Source organism: Lutra lutra, chromosome 13 (genome assembly GCF_902655055.1).
Source record: "Lutra lutra chromosome 13, mLutLut1.2, whole genome shotgun sequence".
Lineage (NCBI taxonomy): Eukaryota > Metazoa > Chordata > Mammalia > Carnivora > Mustelidae > Lutra > Lutra lutra.
This window is the reverse complement of record NC_062290.1, coordinates 49669516-49684200: the sequence shown is the minus strand read 5'-3', so window position 1 is coordinate 49684200 and position 14685 is coordinate 49669516.

Below are 14685 nucleotides of genomic sequence, written 5' to 3'. Positions count from 1 at the left end.
GTATACGGAGAGAAGCATGTATATGAGATTATTCTGTATCACGCATGCCCCAAAGAGGAGATTTGCAACATCACAGGCAGGACTGGTAAGATTAGAGATATTATTTATAAAACTGATGTTGACATCCGGATTGAAAAATACACAAATACATAAAGAATAGAAAATTATTGTATCACCAGAGTCTACAGGGGGACAGACAAAAACCCACAAGTATTGTCCTTACATCGCTGAAAACCAGCATGGAGATGAGTTATCTCAAAGAGCCAAGGTGATTAAATACCATGAACATGTATTAAGTGCATATTTATTCATCGAGATTTATTAATATACATTAATATACACATTAATATGCGAAGCCTCCATGGTAGGTGTTGGGACAAAACTGAGCCATGCTTTTAGGTACATTCCATAACACTGAGGAAGACAAATTCTAATTCTGGCTTTGAGAAGACAATTACAGAGAGGGAAAAGAGGAGTATAAGACAGTTGTGAAATAAATGGATCACCATGGGGCCTGGAGCAAGAAGAAGAAAACAAATCTTCCAAATTAAAATGAGAATCTACTGCTTTGTCACCTATAAAATAAAGACCAGTCAATAAATATATCTTTTTTTCCTTTTAAAGGCAAATAAACAAAACTGGCATCTTGTACATGGGATTCTTAATGTAGTTATGAAAGAGGGAGAAGGCAGAAGAAATGCACAGGAAGAGGAAGTTGTCCGCTCATGGTTGAAATCTGTGATCAGTGAGGGATAACTTTTTTGACCTTCTGGCTCTCTCTTATATAAGGACTTCAAAAGGTCTTAACCAGAACGGACCTCATGCAGAGGCAATAACCCCCTCACTGTATGTTGTGATACAAGGATTGTCAAAAACACTCTTGCCCGAAATTCCCATGTTGAGTCACTTTATAGGCTAGAATATTGCTGTCCTCTACTAAAATGCAAATATTTTAAATATTATGGCAATTGTCATTCAGAGTGTGGTCATGAAGCAGCAGCATCACCTGAGACAACTTAGAAATGCAGATTCCCAGATTTCACCCAGACTTGCTGAATCAGAGTGTGCCTTTTAAGAAGATCTCTGGATGAACTACACCACATGAAACCTTAAGACACAATTTTGCATGTGCACACATGCACGCGAGCACGAGCACGTGTGCGCGCACACACACACACACACACACACACATTCCTCTGAAAGGTAATTCAGTAAAAGTTTGCTTGTCTCTTAGAGTATATTCACACTATCTTAAAAAAAACACAGAATTGCTAAATAACTTACAACAACAACAACAACAACAAACCAGCATTTGTGAATTAAGAGTAAGAGGAAAGTTATGAATCTTGGGACACAGCCAAAATGGCAAGCCCTAGGCTGACAATAGAGAGTATTTATAGAACCGGGGTCTGACAGTGAGCATGAGCTCCTGCATACTGAGCTTGGGAAGAAACAGGAAAGGAGGGGAGGAGGAGGAATGAAAGGGCACGGAGGAAGACCACTTTATGATTCTCTTTATGGGTATCCCTAGGGTTTATGCAATTCGCCAACAGACTTGCTTTGAGGTGCCATTTTACAATAAATTAACAATTCCCTAATTTGCCCATCCCTTTCAGAGAGAGTAGGCAAGGCATTTGTAACCCTGGTTTAGGAGTTCTCTAGCTTCTAGGCCTCTCTGGGCTACTAACTCGCTTCGATGCTCTATAACAAGGCACTTAGCTTTCTGGGCCGTGGTCTCTCACCTGCAGAGAGGACATTTGCACGGCAAGCTCTCTCCGATGGTTTCCAGCTAGAGCATGCCATGATTCTAAATGGCATCTTACCAACATATGCCAAATCATGTTAGAATCACACATTTCTAGCCAGACAGTACATTCAGCTGCTGCTAAGGAAACTGTTTTCTTTCAAAAAGAGACTATGTGCCCTATGAAGATGCTGTTTGGTGGAAGGGCTGCTCTTAAATGGTGTACCTCTTTTTATTTTGTACTTACCTGCCCCTCCCTCTTCTCCCCTTCAAAGTGCTACCCTCATTACTAACAGACATTCCCTCAGAGTCAGTACCTGAGTGAAAGAATGCATAAGGGAGCTAGAATTGAAGCAGTAGAGCTATTAAGTATATATTGCATAAACACACTCAAACATATATTCACATATGTGCGGCTGCATATTATATATAAGTTGTGAATAATACTTTTCTTGTCAATCCTAACCATTCACTAACTTTTCACTTAAAGTTAACTTAGTTGCAGCGATCACTGAAATTAATGGAAAGTATCTATGTCTCTATATATGGAAAACATATTAGCCTGAGGGACATCTCTCACCAGGAAATTACTAAAGGAGATTGGCAGAAGAGACATGGCTTCTGGGTGGAGTGGAGAATTATCCCAGAACAGACTTGTATAATGCATGGGCATTCCCCCAAGAAGTCCCCCAAATCCTGGGAAGGTGATCCAATAAAAAGCTATCTCCCTTAACAAGACATGGTGAACATCTGGAATTGTTGAATTTGTAGGGTTAATTATGGAAAGCTTTGGGGGGGGGAATGTAGTTGTTTTTTTCAAATGCTCTCATGAAAAACTTTTTTTTTTAATTAACTTCATGTTTTGATGAGAGTAGGATTAGCAACAGTGTCTAAATGGTTTACAACACTAATAGAATGAGAGAGGATTATTCATGGAAGGGTAACACCGACATTATACTTGGATTGGTTGAATTGGGATCCATTTTTAGCTAATGACATCCTTGGTTAGACTTGCAGTGGATAAGAGAGTAATAAGACCCAGAAAAAAAAAAAAAAAAAAAAAGTCTCTGCCCTTTTTGCAAGCATCCATTCATGCTGGAAAGAATAAATGAAACAAAGGTGTTTCCACAGGGTACCCCACAAGAATTCTTCCTTGAAAAATGGTCTCAGTTTCTCTCCAGTCAGTAGACTCACTCCAGGATCTAAAGTTCCCAACTGTGGCTTCTGAAAACTCCCCCTTACCTTGTCGTTTGAAAGCCTAGAGAAAACCTGCTTGATTAAGCATTCCACTGTATATTCTTTCCACATTTCCATCCTTTCATCAAAGTATTTCTTACAATGGCCACTGATGGTTTTCTTTTTATTCATTGATCACTGGTGGAAGCATCAAGCTCCTGGTCCACATATTTGCAGCTGGTGACACAACCATGTTATTTCACAGGCTATGCTTTTTCTTTTTCTTTCTCTTTGCTGCTCAGCTCAACTCTACAAGCACAAACATCTGAGTAGCAGCAAGATCGCTGGTCTGAGCACAAGTCTGGGAGTCAGTAACTTTGAGTTCAAATCCCAGCTATGACACATGTTTGTTCTGAAGATGTGAGCTGTCCTATAAAAGCACTCTCCATGGTATTCACACAAGCCTGGAAACAACTGTGCTTCTGTGCTACCACAGAGAAATCTTTCTTGCAGCTGGGCTTATGGCATTTTCAATAGTCATCTGATGGAGGTTTGGTCTGCCACAAAAAGTGTAGTGAAAGGCAGAGTGCAAGTGGCCCAGCTTGCCCTTCAGTGAGAACGACTTTGACCGCTCAGTCCAGTAGGTGGCAAAAGGAAGATTTCAAGGTCAATTTCCTCACCTTTCAAACCTGTGATTTCATATTAGAGGATCAGGCTGTCAGCCTTTCTGTGTCAACAATTCTCTCTGGGAACGTTAATGTCACTTCTAAGCTTAATAATGACCCCAGAGTTAGGAATGTACTGTAAACATCCTGAATGTGATGAATAAGTCAAAATAAACAAGGATGATAAAAGCAAACTGTGCCTGAAATTATTTACAGTTAATACTGACTGCAAAATAAAGGGAAAACATAAGCTAAGATTGTATCCATTGAAGATCAAATCTGTATATGAAAAGGAAAGCATTTGGGGTGCCTGGGTGGCTCAGTGGTTAAGAATCTGCCTTCCTGGGCGCCTGGGTGGCTCAGTGGGTTAAGCCGCTGCCTTCGGCTCAGGTCATGATCTCGGGGTCCTGGGATCGAGTCCCGCATCGGGCTCTCTGCTCAGCGGGGGGCCTGCTTCCCTCTCTCTCTCCCTCTCTCTCTGCCTCTCCGTCTACTTGTGATCTCGCTCTGTCAAATAAATAAATAAAATCTTTAAAAAAAAAAAAAAAAAAAAAGAATCTGCCTTCCTGACTTCACCTCAGGTCAGTCCTGGGATCAAACCCTACCTCCCCCAACCGGGCTCCCTGCTTGCCAGAAAGCCTGTTTTTCCCCTCTCCCACCTCTCCGCTGCTTGTGCTCCCTCTCTCCCTGTGTCTCCCTCTGTCAATAAATAAATAAAATCTTTAAAAAAAAAAAAGCAAGGAAAGAAAAGCATTTAATCAAATATGCAGATGTACCATCTTCATGCTATGAAACTGAAAATTTCCAGTCTAGTCAACATATAACCCAACACAAATCTTCTGAAAATTAACTTCTTAATGAAATTTTTAAAATATAAAGTTTCAGCATTTTCTTCTGTAAAATAAGTATAGCATCATCTCTTACTCGTATCACAATACCCTAATGGGTTTAAATATGATTTTTATGTTAAAGAAATGAATTACAAATCAGTATAGAACCATCAGATTTGGCCCCAGTCTTAAAAACATGTCAAAAAGTATTTGTTCAGTTATTATAAGCTATCGTGATTTTTGCTTTCCTCTAGTGCAGTGGTTGGTCCTCAACTTGGCTGCACATTGAAATCATCCAGGGAGCTTTTTAAAAATTTCCAATTCCCAGCCCCATCCTAGACCAATTAAACTAGAAGATCGAGGGGTGGAACTGAGAAATTACTATCTTCAAAGGGTGCTTCAAACGTGTGGGTAGAGCAGAGAACCACTAATGGAGTGCAAATCTAGTTATATAATAATAAACTAAAGAGCCAACAGCTAACAAATGAAAGCTAGGCATGCTCCAGGATGTGATGCAAACATTTTCCTAACCTTTATATTTCTTCCTATGTGCAGTTTTCCACTAAGCTTCTAATTATTATCTCACCTAATAAAGCTTGGAAGACCAAAGGACTAGTGAAGAGAGAAAATCAGGACCAATTCCCAAATTTCCACAATTTGGACTAATTAGAAGAGCCTATCTAAATTAAGGGAAATTCAACATGTTAAGATACTTTTAAAAGAAATGTTAATTTTCTGCCTCAAAAATACCATCTTTACTCAAACAAAGGCTTATAAGCTTAACCAATGCATCTTTCATTCATTGAGCGAGGTTTGTAGAGGGCCGTCAGGGATTTCCTTCAACAAATAGGTTTTTTAAATATGTGTCAAATCACTGTGCTGTGCATTTGAAACTAGGGTAACATGTGTCAACTATACTCTAATAAAAAATTTTTTAATAAAATAACATGAGAAAAATTAAAATAAAAAATAAAATGTCATTAGCAGTAGGTTGCAGCAGAATATTATCTGCATAGAAGATGTTAATATATTTGTAATAATGATCAGATGAATATGACAAATATTATATTTGTAGAAGTCCTTATTTTCCTAATTCTTCCCAACTACAGGTGGGAGGTTCTGATACTTTCTTCTACCTGTAGAGTCAGTTGCAGATACTCACTCATTTCTCATTCCAGCTCTCTGTTTTTCTATCTCTGTCTCTCTATCTCTCTCTCTCATTCACACACACCATCTTTTAAAATGTACATGTGTCGGGACGCCTGGGTGGCTCAGTTGGTTAAGCAGCTGCCTTCGGCTCAGGTCATGATCCCAGCGTCCTGGGATCGAGTCCCACATCGGGCTCCTTGCTCTGTGGGGAGCCTGCTTCTCCCTCTGCCTCTGCCTGCCACTCTGTCTGCCTGTGCTTGCTCTCTCTCTCTCTCTGACAAATAAATAAATAAAATCTTTAAAAATAAATAAATAAAATAAAATAAAATGTACATGTGTCATCATTTCAATTCCCTAACTAGCAGAGCCTAGAATTAGTCTTGTTTCCTGCAGACCTAACATATACTGGGCTGGGGATGAGAACTGGCACATTATTTTTTTAAGATTTTATTTATTTATTTGACAGACAAAGATTATAAGTAGGCAGAGAGAGAGAGAGAGGAAGAAGCAGGCTCCCTGCTGAACAGAGAGCTGGATGCAGGGCTCAATCCCAGGACCCTGGGATCATGACCTGAGCCAAAGGCAGAGGCTTTAATGCACTGAGCATCCTGGTGCCTGAGAACTGGCATCTTAACCATCGCTGAGACTATATTGTCTCATCACCATTTGACTCAGAGCTAGACTGTCAGACTTGCCAGTCAGGGACAATAAAATTTTATAAGAATTAGAGTTATTACTGGAAATGCAATGAGAAAACCAATTAATCAGAACTCTTGTGAAGAAGATACTATACTCCATTGGTGGGAATGAGCCACCTTCTGAGGAAGGAGAAATAAGATCATCAAGGATGCTGTTTGCCAAAGAGTAAGAATTTGGCTAATTGCAGGACTTTTGAGGTGAATAAGCTTGGGACTGTGGTGGACTTGCTCAGAACCATGTTAGAGAGGCGAGACACTGCCACCATTAGTACTCAGTCTCCACCTTCCTGCTTGCCCCTTGCTTTTAAGTCAGTGGTCCTCCAAGTGAGATCTCCAGACTTGCAGTGTCTCCTGAAAACTTGTTAGATTACAGATTCTCAGGCCTTTCTCCAGATCTATCCAATCAAAAACTATAGTGTAGAATCTGTGTTTTAACAAGTTCTTCAGATCATGTTGATGCATTCTCCAACTTCAGAACCATTGCTCCAAGGTTTGAATAAAAATGAAAGAGTAAAAAACAAAATTTATGGTACAGATAGTATTCCATCTCTGACTAATATTCTGTGTAATGTCCCTATCTATATTTTTCCAGTTCCTCATTAGGAATGGAACCATTTCCTCCTCTATCTCTAACCTCCTATGGCTGAGATCCTGTCACAATCTAGCTATTACCATTCTTCCATTATCAAGGATGTAGATCTTGTACCTTTATCCATTCAATCATCCCCTGAATACCATCATGAATGTACTGACTGCTTCTAACTACCAATGCTTCTTTTACCTCCTTCCAACTCATGACTACCTGATCTTCTTGTACAGTGAAGGTTCTCCTGATCTGTCTCCCTTAATTTCCTTCATCATGAGTGGCAAAATGAAATCCAAGTACTTTCTATGGTGAAGGACCTGCTACAGCTTGTAGGTAAATGGTTTAGGTATCTCCAGTATCAAATCACCTTCCTTAACCCTTCACACACTATCCAACAATGAGGGGTTGTGCTAAAATATTTAATAACTCAATCAATGAGGGGAAAAGAAAAGTAATGATCTGTAATGTTTGCCAATTTCTGAGATGCAAATGTAAATACTCCCATTTAACTACCAATATGATGTCACCAAATGTAGAGTTACAATGAGATGTGTATAATCAGCTCTGGAGAAACTGTGAAAGCCAACTGCAACCCACCACTGTCAGATGCTTATAGTAATCTGAATAACCCTCTATCCAAGTCCACCAAATTTATAAATACAGAAGTGTTAAAATGAAAATATAACACTAGCAAGTATGAGAACATAAGCCTACAAAACCTCAGATTAACAGAGTTAACATCTACATTTCTCAACAAACATTTATTGTGTATCCAATAAGTAATATGAACAGAACATCAGGCAAAATAAAGATGACACTTTTTTACAAAGGGTAGACAAGAACATAATAGGTAATTAAAATAAGTATATTAAATGGTGGTAAGTCCTATAAAGAAAAGTTAAAAGAGGTAGAGAATATTCAGGGTTTTGATTTTAAATAGTATAGTCAGAGAAAGTCTCACTGAGATGCAAGCATTTAAGCCCAAACCTAAAGGAAATGAGGGAAGCAGTTTTCATGGGGAAGCAAGAGCAAGTACAAAGGTCCTGAGGCCGGAAAGCACTCAGGCTTCTCAAGGCACAGCAAGGAGACATGATGCCTTAGGTGAAAAGGAACAAGGAAATAAGATGAGAGAATGAGGAGGACAGATAATATGAGGGCTTGTAGGATTTTCACAGTGGTGTGGGAGCCCTTGGAGGGTTTTAAGTAGAAGAGTGACATGATCTGACACACATTTTAGCAGGATCACTCTGGTTTATCTACAGAGAATAGATTCATCTTGTGCAAACTGAAAAACATGTTCAAACAGGACAACTGTGTAAGAAGCTATTACAGCAGCCCAGGAGAGAGATGGTAGTAGAATGAGCCAGAGTGGTAGCAATGGAGATTAAGAGAAATGGTCAGATCCTGAATGTGTTATGAATATAGACACACAGATTTGCTATTGAATTGGTCATGGGGTATAGAAGAGAGAAAGAAATCAATAACAACTCCAAGTTCTCTGAATTGAGCAATGAGAGGATTCAGGTGACATTAGATGAGATAACAAAACTGGTAGGAACAGACTGAGAAATTCAGTTTGGGATGCGTTATATTCTAAACGACTACTAGATAGCTCACAGAAGATGTAACATAAATAGTACATGTAAGAGCTTGGAGTTCATGGAACAATTTCAGGCTAGAGTTGTACATTTGTGAATAGTCAGTGCATAGATGGTAATGTAAAGCCATGAGCCTGGATGACCCCAACAATCAATTCAGGCATAGAATGGAAGAAGTCCAAGAACTGAGCCTTAGGAAAAGCCAGTAAAGGGGATAAAGACAGGAACCAAAAAAGGAGGATTTCTTGGTTCATGGCTTTCTGTGACTAATTTGAGGTAGAATTAGATGAGTTAACAAATATAGAGCACTTATCAAATGCTAGGTGCTATTTCAACTAAAATGTCAAAGTCTTATAATACTAAGTTGCATTAATAATGACGATAAGATTGATGAGGAAAGCCTGCCCTCACTAGGGAAGGGTGATTTTACTTAAAATATCCTAGTTTCCAAATAAAGAGTGTCCAAGTTAAGGATGATGATTCACTGTTCTCATTCAACTTGGAAAAAGGTCTACAAAATAATATATCCACTATCTTAAACTTTCATTTTATTTACCTCAACTGCCAACAACACTATGAGATTTGCCCTGACTGTAATTCTTCAAAATTCACCTTACATTCAATCTACTACTCCATAAATTTTTCTGATTCTCCCAACTATATGTTTACTCCCTTCTTAGCCTGCCACAAAAAGTAAGGTTGGCTTACTTTTATAGCACCTACTTTACTTCAATTTATAAAAGTCATTTACATTTTTTCCCAATTCATTGCCCTTCCTGCTTGCCTGCCTTCCTTCCCTCTTTCATATACTTATCATTCATTCCATCAACAAAAAATATGCTATAGCAGGAATTATTCTTCTTACCCTTTTCCTGTTATGAGCTGAGTATGGTTAAATACACTCACTTTTTGGTATTGTTTTGAAATTGATATTTTGTATCATTTTAAATATTGTTGCTTTTTTTAATAAATCAGATGATTGCTCATATTAAAAAAAATAATAATAATAATAATGCACAAGGCACTACGCTCAAAACATGTGATCTTTATACTTCTTCATATATCCAATCTCCTGGCAGAAGCTTTGCAGATTTTAGACCAATTAAATATCTGGTAATTTAAAAAATAGTTTTCCAGTTATTATTTAAAATGTCTTTTCTGGGGCGCCTGGGTGGCTCAGTGGGTTAAGCCGCTGCCTTCGGCTCAGGTCATGATCTCAGGGTCCTGGGATCGAGCCCCGCATCGGGCTCTCTGCTCAGCAGGGAGCCTGCTTCCTCCTCTCTCTCTGCCTGCCTCTCTGCCTGCTTGTGATCTCTCTCTGTCAAATAAATAAATAAAATCTTTAAAAATAAATAAATAAATAAATAAATAAAATGTATTTTCTCTGAAATTAAATATCTGCGCAAATCCATAGGCATAACCAAGAAATAACAAATAGAAAGAAAACTTAGACCATGGCTTGGTAACTCCCAATTTCAAATATTGTTTGGTAAGGAAAAAGACAAAGCATTGCTATGAGTCTCAAAGCAACCTGAATAAATGCAGTCCCAACAATACAGTCAGAATTTGTTCCTTATATAAATTTGATCCCCTTACTTCTGTCATCAAGTATCAGAGTTAATATGTTCCTCAGGTTGTGTTTTCAGAAGTGGGAGTTCATTCCCAAGTGGCTGATTTACTCCCAAGACTAGCTCATTAGCAGCTGTAGCCTGCCTTTTGGTTCTTTTTTTTTTTAACCACTGAAGTTTAATTATTGTACAACAAAGAAGCAACATCTACTGTTGTATATATGAACAAAAGACTACATTTTGAACGAGATGCTTTTTACCTTTTTCATGATCCTCACTTTCTTTTACTCCAATTAAATATCAATATAAAGTTAATATTAAAATCCTTCTCTAGTCCTAAGTTCCAATGATCAGAACACAAAATTTTATTTATGGGTAGAGCTATATTTATGCAAAAACATCCCATCATGTGGGAAATAAAATGATATAAGTGAATATAGCATGTTGTTTTTGCACTGAATATTACAAGTGTTATATGCTATAATGATAGTAGGCTTTTAAATTTCTTTATTTAAAGTATTACTTATCTACACAAGATAAACTTCATATTTGGACTTGGGATCCATGAATACCTAGAAAGTAATAAATATGAGATTATATTTGTAATATAATCTCATATAAAGTATGAGAGTAATAATATGAGATTATATTTGTAACCAAAAAAAAATATGCTTTTTCTTTTCTGTTGACAGAACAACTGAAACAAAATTACATTATGTTGGCAAATATGGGATAATATATTTGTCCAAAGCAGTAAAAGAACAAAATTTTGTCAAAGATATGTTTCATCCACCAAAGCCTGTAAAAAGTTCTTAATTATATGTCCTTACATATAAACTACAGATACTGGAAGCAAAACACTTGAAAGTATTGTTACCTTGCACATTAGAAATTTTACCAAAATTTACTAGGTTACTAATACCAGAACAATAAAAAATAAAATCCTTTTATTATTAAACAATGATTTTTATCCTTTAATCAAAGTAGATTTTAAGTAGAATAAATTACTTTTGAGCATTGTCTGTTAGAGGTTCATTCATGAATAAAATGGAACAAAAATAGGAAGTTCAACACCCTGAACTTACACAGCTTTCTGAGAATTAGAAATGATAATGTATACAAATGTTTTCATTAACAAATTGACATCCACTATAGACTAAAAACATATGCAATATATGGCTTTGCTTTTCATTTTTTAGTTTTTATGAAATATACGTGCAAAAAACAGTCATTATACAGTTTAAAATTTTTAGTATAATAACTAACTCCTATATAACCATCATGGATCAAGAATAGGGCATTGCCAACCCTACAACAATTAGAGAATTCCTGAGTCATGGAACAAGGAAAAGAAGGCAGGCAGGCACCCTGGAAGGCAGGAAGGCAAAAAGAAAGTAAGACAAAAAGGATAGAGGTAATGTAAATAGTTAATCTAATCCACTAAAATGAACTATATTTTGTTATAAAAGTATAAAAGGAAAATGTAAAATTAATCCATTTAAAGTAAATCATAACTATCTCAGAAAATATTAATACAAATTAAATGTATCTTATAGATTCAGAACCATAAGTAATTCAGGAATAATAACATAAATTTATTTCTTAAGTCAGTATTATAATCCTGTTATTAGATCATCTAATGGAAGAATGATCTAGAATTCCATGTAATGTAAGATGAATACAAGTTTCATATTTATAAGGTTTCTCCAATAATACCAAAGTGTGAGGAAAAACCTCAGACAACTCGAAAATTGCACTGTCACATTACAAAAAAATTGCAATATCAATAGGTTCTTAAAAGAGTCATCGTCGGACACGACTTATCTTAGGTCTGGCATATAACCAGTCTGAATTTCTAAATGCTTTTTTTGTGTAAACACACACAGTTAGAATAGATAAAATGGAAAACATCCAACATACTGTACTGGTTTGAGAATGTGGAGACAGGATCCAGTTTCAAGTCTTGCTTTGAGCTTGCTATCTGACCTTCAGTAAATCACTTAACCTCAGCTGACTCAGTTTCTTCTTAAAATGAAGAAGACACGTGTTTATTTACTAATCCCCTTGTTCAGTCAGCAAGTATTTATTGAAAGCCTACTATGAGCTTTGAACTATTTTAGACACTGACAATGCAACAGTAAATGTGTAATTACCTCCCTGTATATATGCAGACAGGAGGGGTGTAAACCCATAAGCCAGAAAGCAAATAGAAAAACAAACAAACAAAAACAAGAGGTGCTATGAAAAGAATCCACCTGGCAACCTAATTTCTGAGGAACTGGAATTTTTCTCTTTAAGTTTTCACAGCTTTACACTAGGGAGGGAAGGTTCACTTGTTTCTAACCATATTCACTTTCATCTAAGTTAATGCTCACCTACTCCCAGAGAAACGTTGGTATCTCACACAAGACATTTCATTCACTCACAGAAAATCAACATAACTGCGGAATTGCACGAGGGAAAATTTCCTCCTCAACATGAAAGAGCAAGAAGTGATGAGCTAACCTTTGGTTTGCTTGTTTTGAAGATAATATATTGCCTGAGTTTTCCAGGGTGAAGAGCTCACTCTACTTGAGCATGAACAGAAAAAGTAAATAACTAAACCCAGGAGGAGAGGCTCCTAAAAGCTATTTCCTTCTTTCCTCACAAAGATTGATTTTAGAAAATTCAAGTTTCTCTTCCTCCCCTAGGTGCCCTCCTTAAAACTTCGCATGAGAACATCGGCCATTAACTCTCAGCATATAATTTCCACAAATTAGGGATATATGGTGTACATTTGTTGTGGAAAACAGCCAGTTTTCAGATAGATCAATCTACTTTCAAACCTTAACAGGCCTTGTCTACATGCAAAGAACTATTTAGGAGAATTCAAACCATCAAATAGAGGAAAGCATGTGAATAAAATAATAACACTTGATTTTGGAAATATAAGCAAATGAACAAATAGACTTCCACTACTATGACCACAGCAAAATCAGGCCTTGCACAAAGAAGGTTCCTGCCATAGAATGACTAGCTCTCTACAAATGGACCACAGAACTAGAAAATCCCACTGCTGTCCCATAATACGATATCTGATTCATAAAGATGAATTTATGCAAGAGAAAAAGAAAGCAGTAAAATTATGGAGAAACATGAGAGAGAGATAGAAATCTAACTTGAGAACCATTAATATAACAACAGTTGCCCTTTCATCTTCAAATTTCCCTTTTAGGAAGATGACTAGCATATCTATACCTAGTCCTTCCTCCAAGGTCCACACGCTCATTTCTAACCATCTTTTGAATAATTCTACATATGAAACCAAGCATATCTAAAATCCTTCAAAATGTATTCATTTTTAGGATTCACCTTTTCATGGTTGTTCAATTTGTAAAGTCTACTCTCACTTTCTAAAAGTCTTCTTCATTATATTCAAAACTGGAAACAGGTTTTCCTTTCTTTCTCTGTTATTGTTTGCTAGCATGATATCCAGTATCTAATAGGTAGACCCTCTTCTAGATATATACAACCTTTCATCAAAAACTTCAGACCTTTTTCTCAAAATTTAAGTCAAACCAGAGTCCCATTGAGAGAACAAGTTCTCAGTCCAAGCCAGAACTCACTTATTAACAAACACAAGTTTGTCTGGTTTTTGTTTTTGTTTTTGTTTTAATCTGGAAGGTAACAGCGGCTGCACACGTTTGCATTCCCACCAAGAATGCATGAGGGTTCGTATGCAGCTGCTGTAGAAGATAGTGTAGTGGTCTTTCAAAAAATTAAAAATAGAATTACCATATTATCCAGTCAGTAATTACACTACTCGGTACTTACCCAAAGAATATGGAAATGCTAATCCAAAGGGATATAAGCACCCCTATGTTTATCGTAACAATAGCCAAACTATGGAAGCAACTGATCAACAGATGAATGGATAAAGAAGATGTGTTATATATATTCAGTGGGATATCATTCAGCCATAAAAAAGAATGAAATCTTACCATTTGCAATGACATGAATCAAACTAGAGGGTATTGTGCTAAGTGAAATAAGTCAGTCAGAGAAAGACAAATACCATTTGGTTTCACTCATATGGAATTTAACAAAACAAAGGAGCAAAGGAAAAATTAAATAAAGAGACAAACCACAAAAGGGACTCTTAAATACAGAGAACAAACATATGGTTGGTTACCAGAGGGAGATTGGTGAGGTATGGGTAAAAGAGGTGACGGAAATTAAGAGCACACTTATCTTGATGAGCATTAAGCAATATAGGGAGTCGTTGAATCACTATATTGCACACCAGAAAAGAATATAACACTGTGTGTTAAGTACACTGGAATTAAATTAAATTAAAAATAAAAAATCTAGAATGCAACACTCAGCAGACAGGGAAAAAGTATAAATTCCAAATTCTAACAGAGTAACATATATCACATGACCTTGAGAGAGCCTGCTCACCTTTCTTCATCTCATTTTTCTCCTCTACAAAAGGTAATAATCTTGGTCTTATAAAGTTAAAGAAATAAAAAATTAAGTCAGTGATTTAAGCCAGGGAAAGGCACAAGTACCATTTAAGCTAGTTGTGATAATACAGAATTCTGAATACAGAAAGGGGGAACCATGAGGTACCTACAGGTATCAGCTAGTCTCATAATAAAGGTCAACAAGTTTATGTCAAACAGAAGGGCT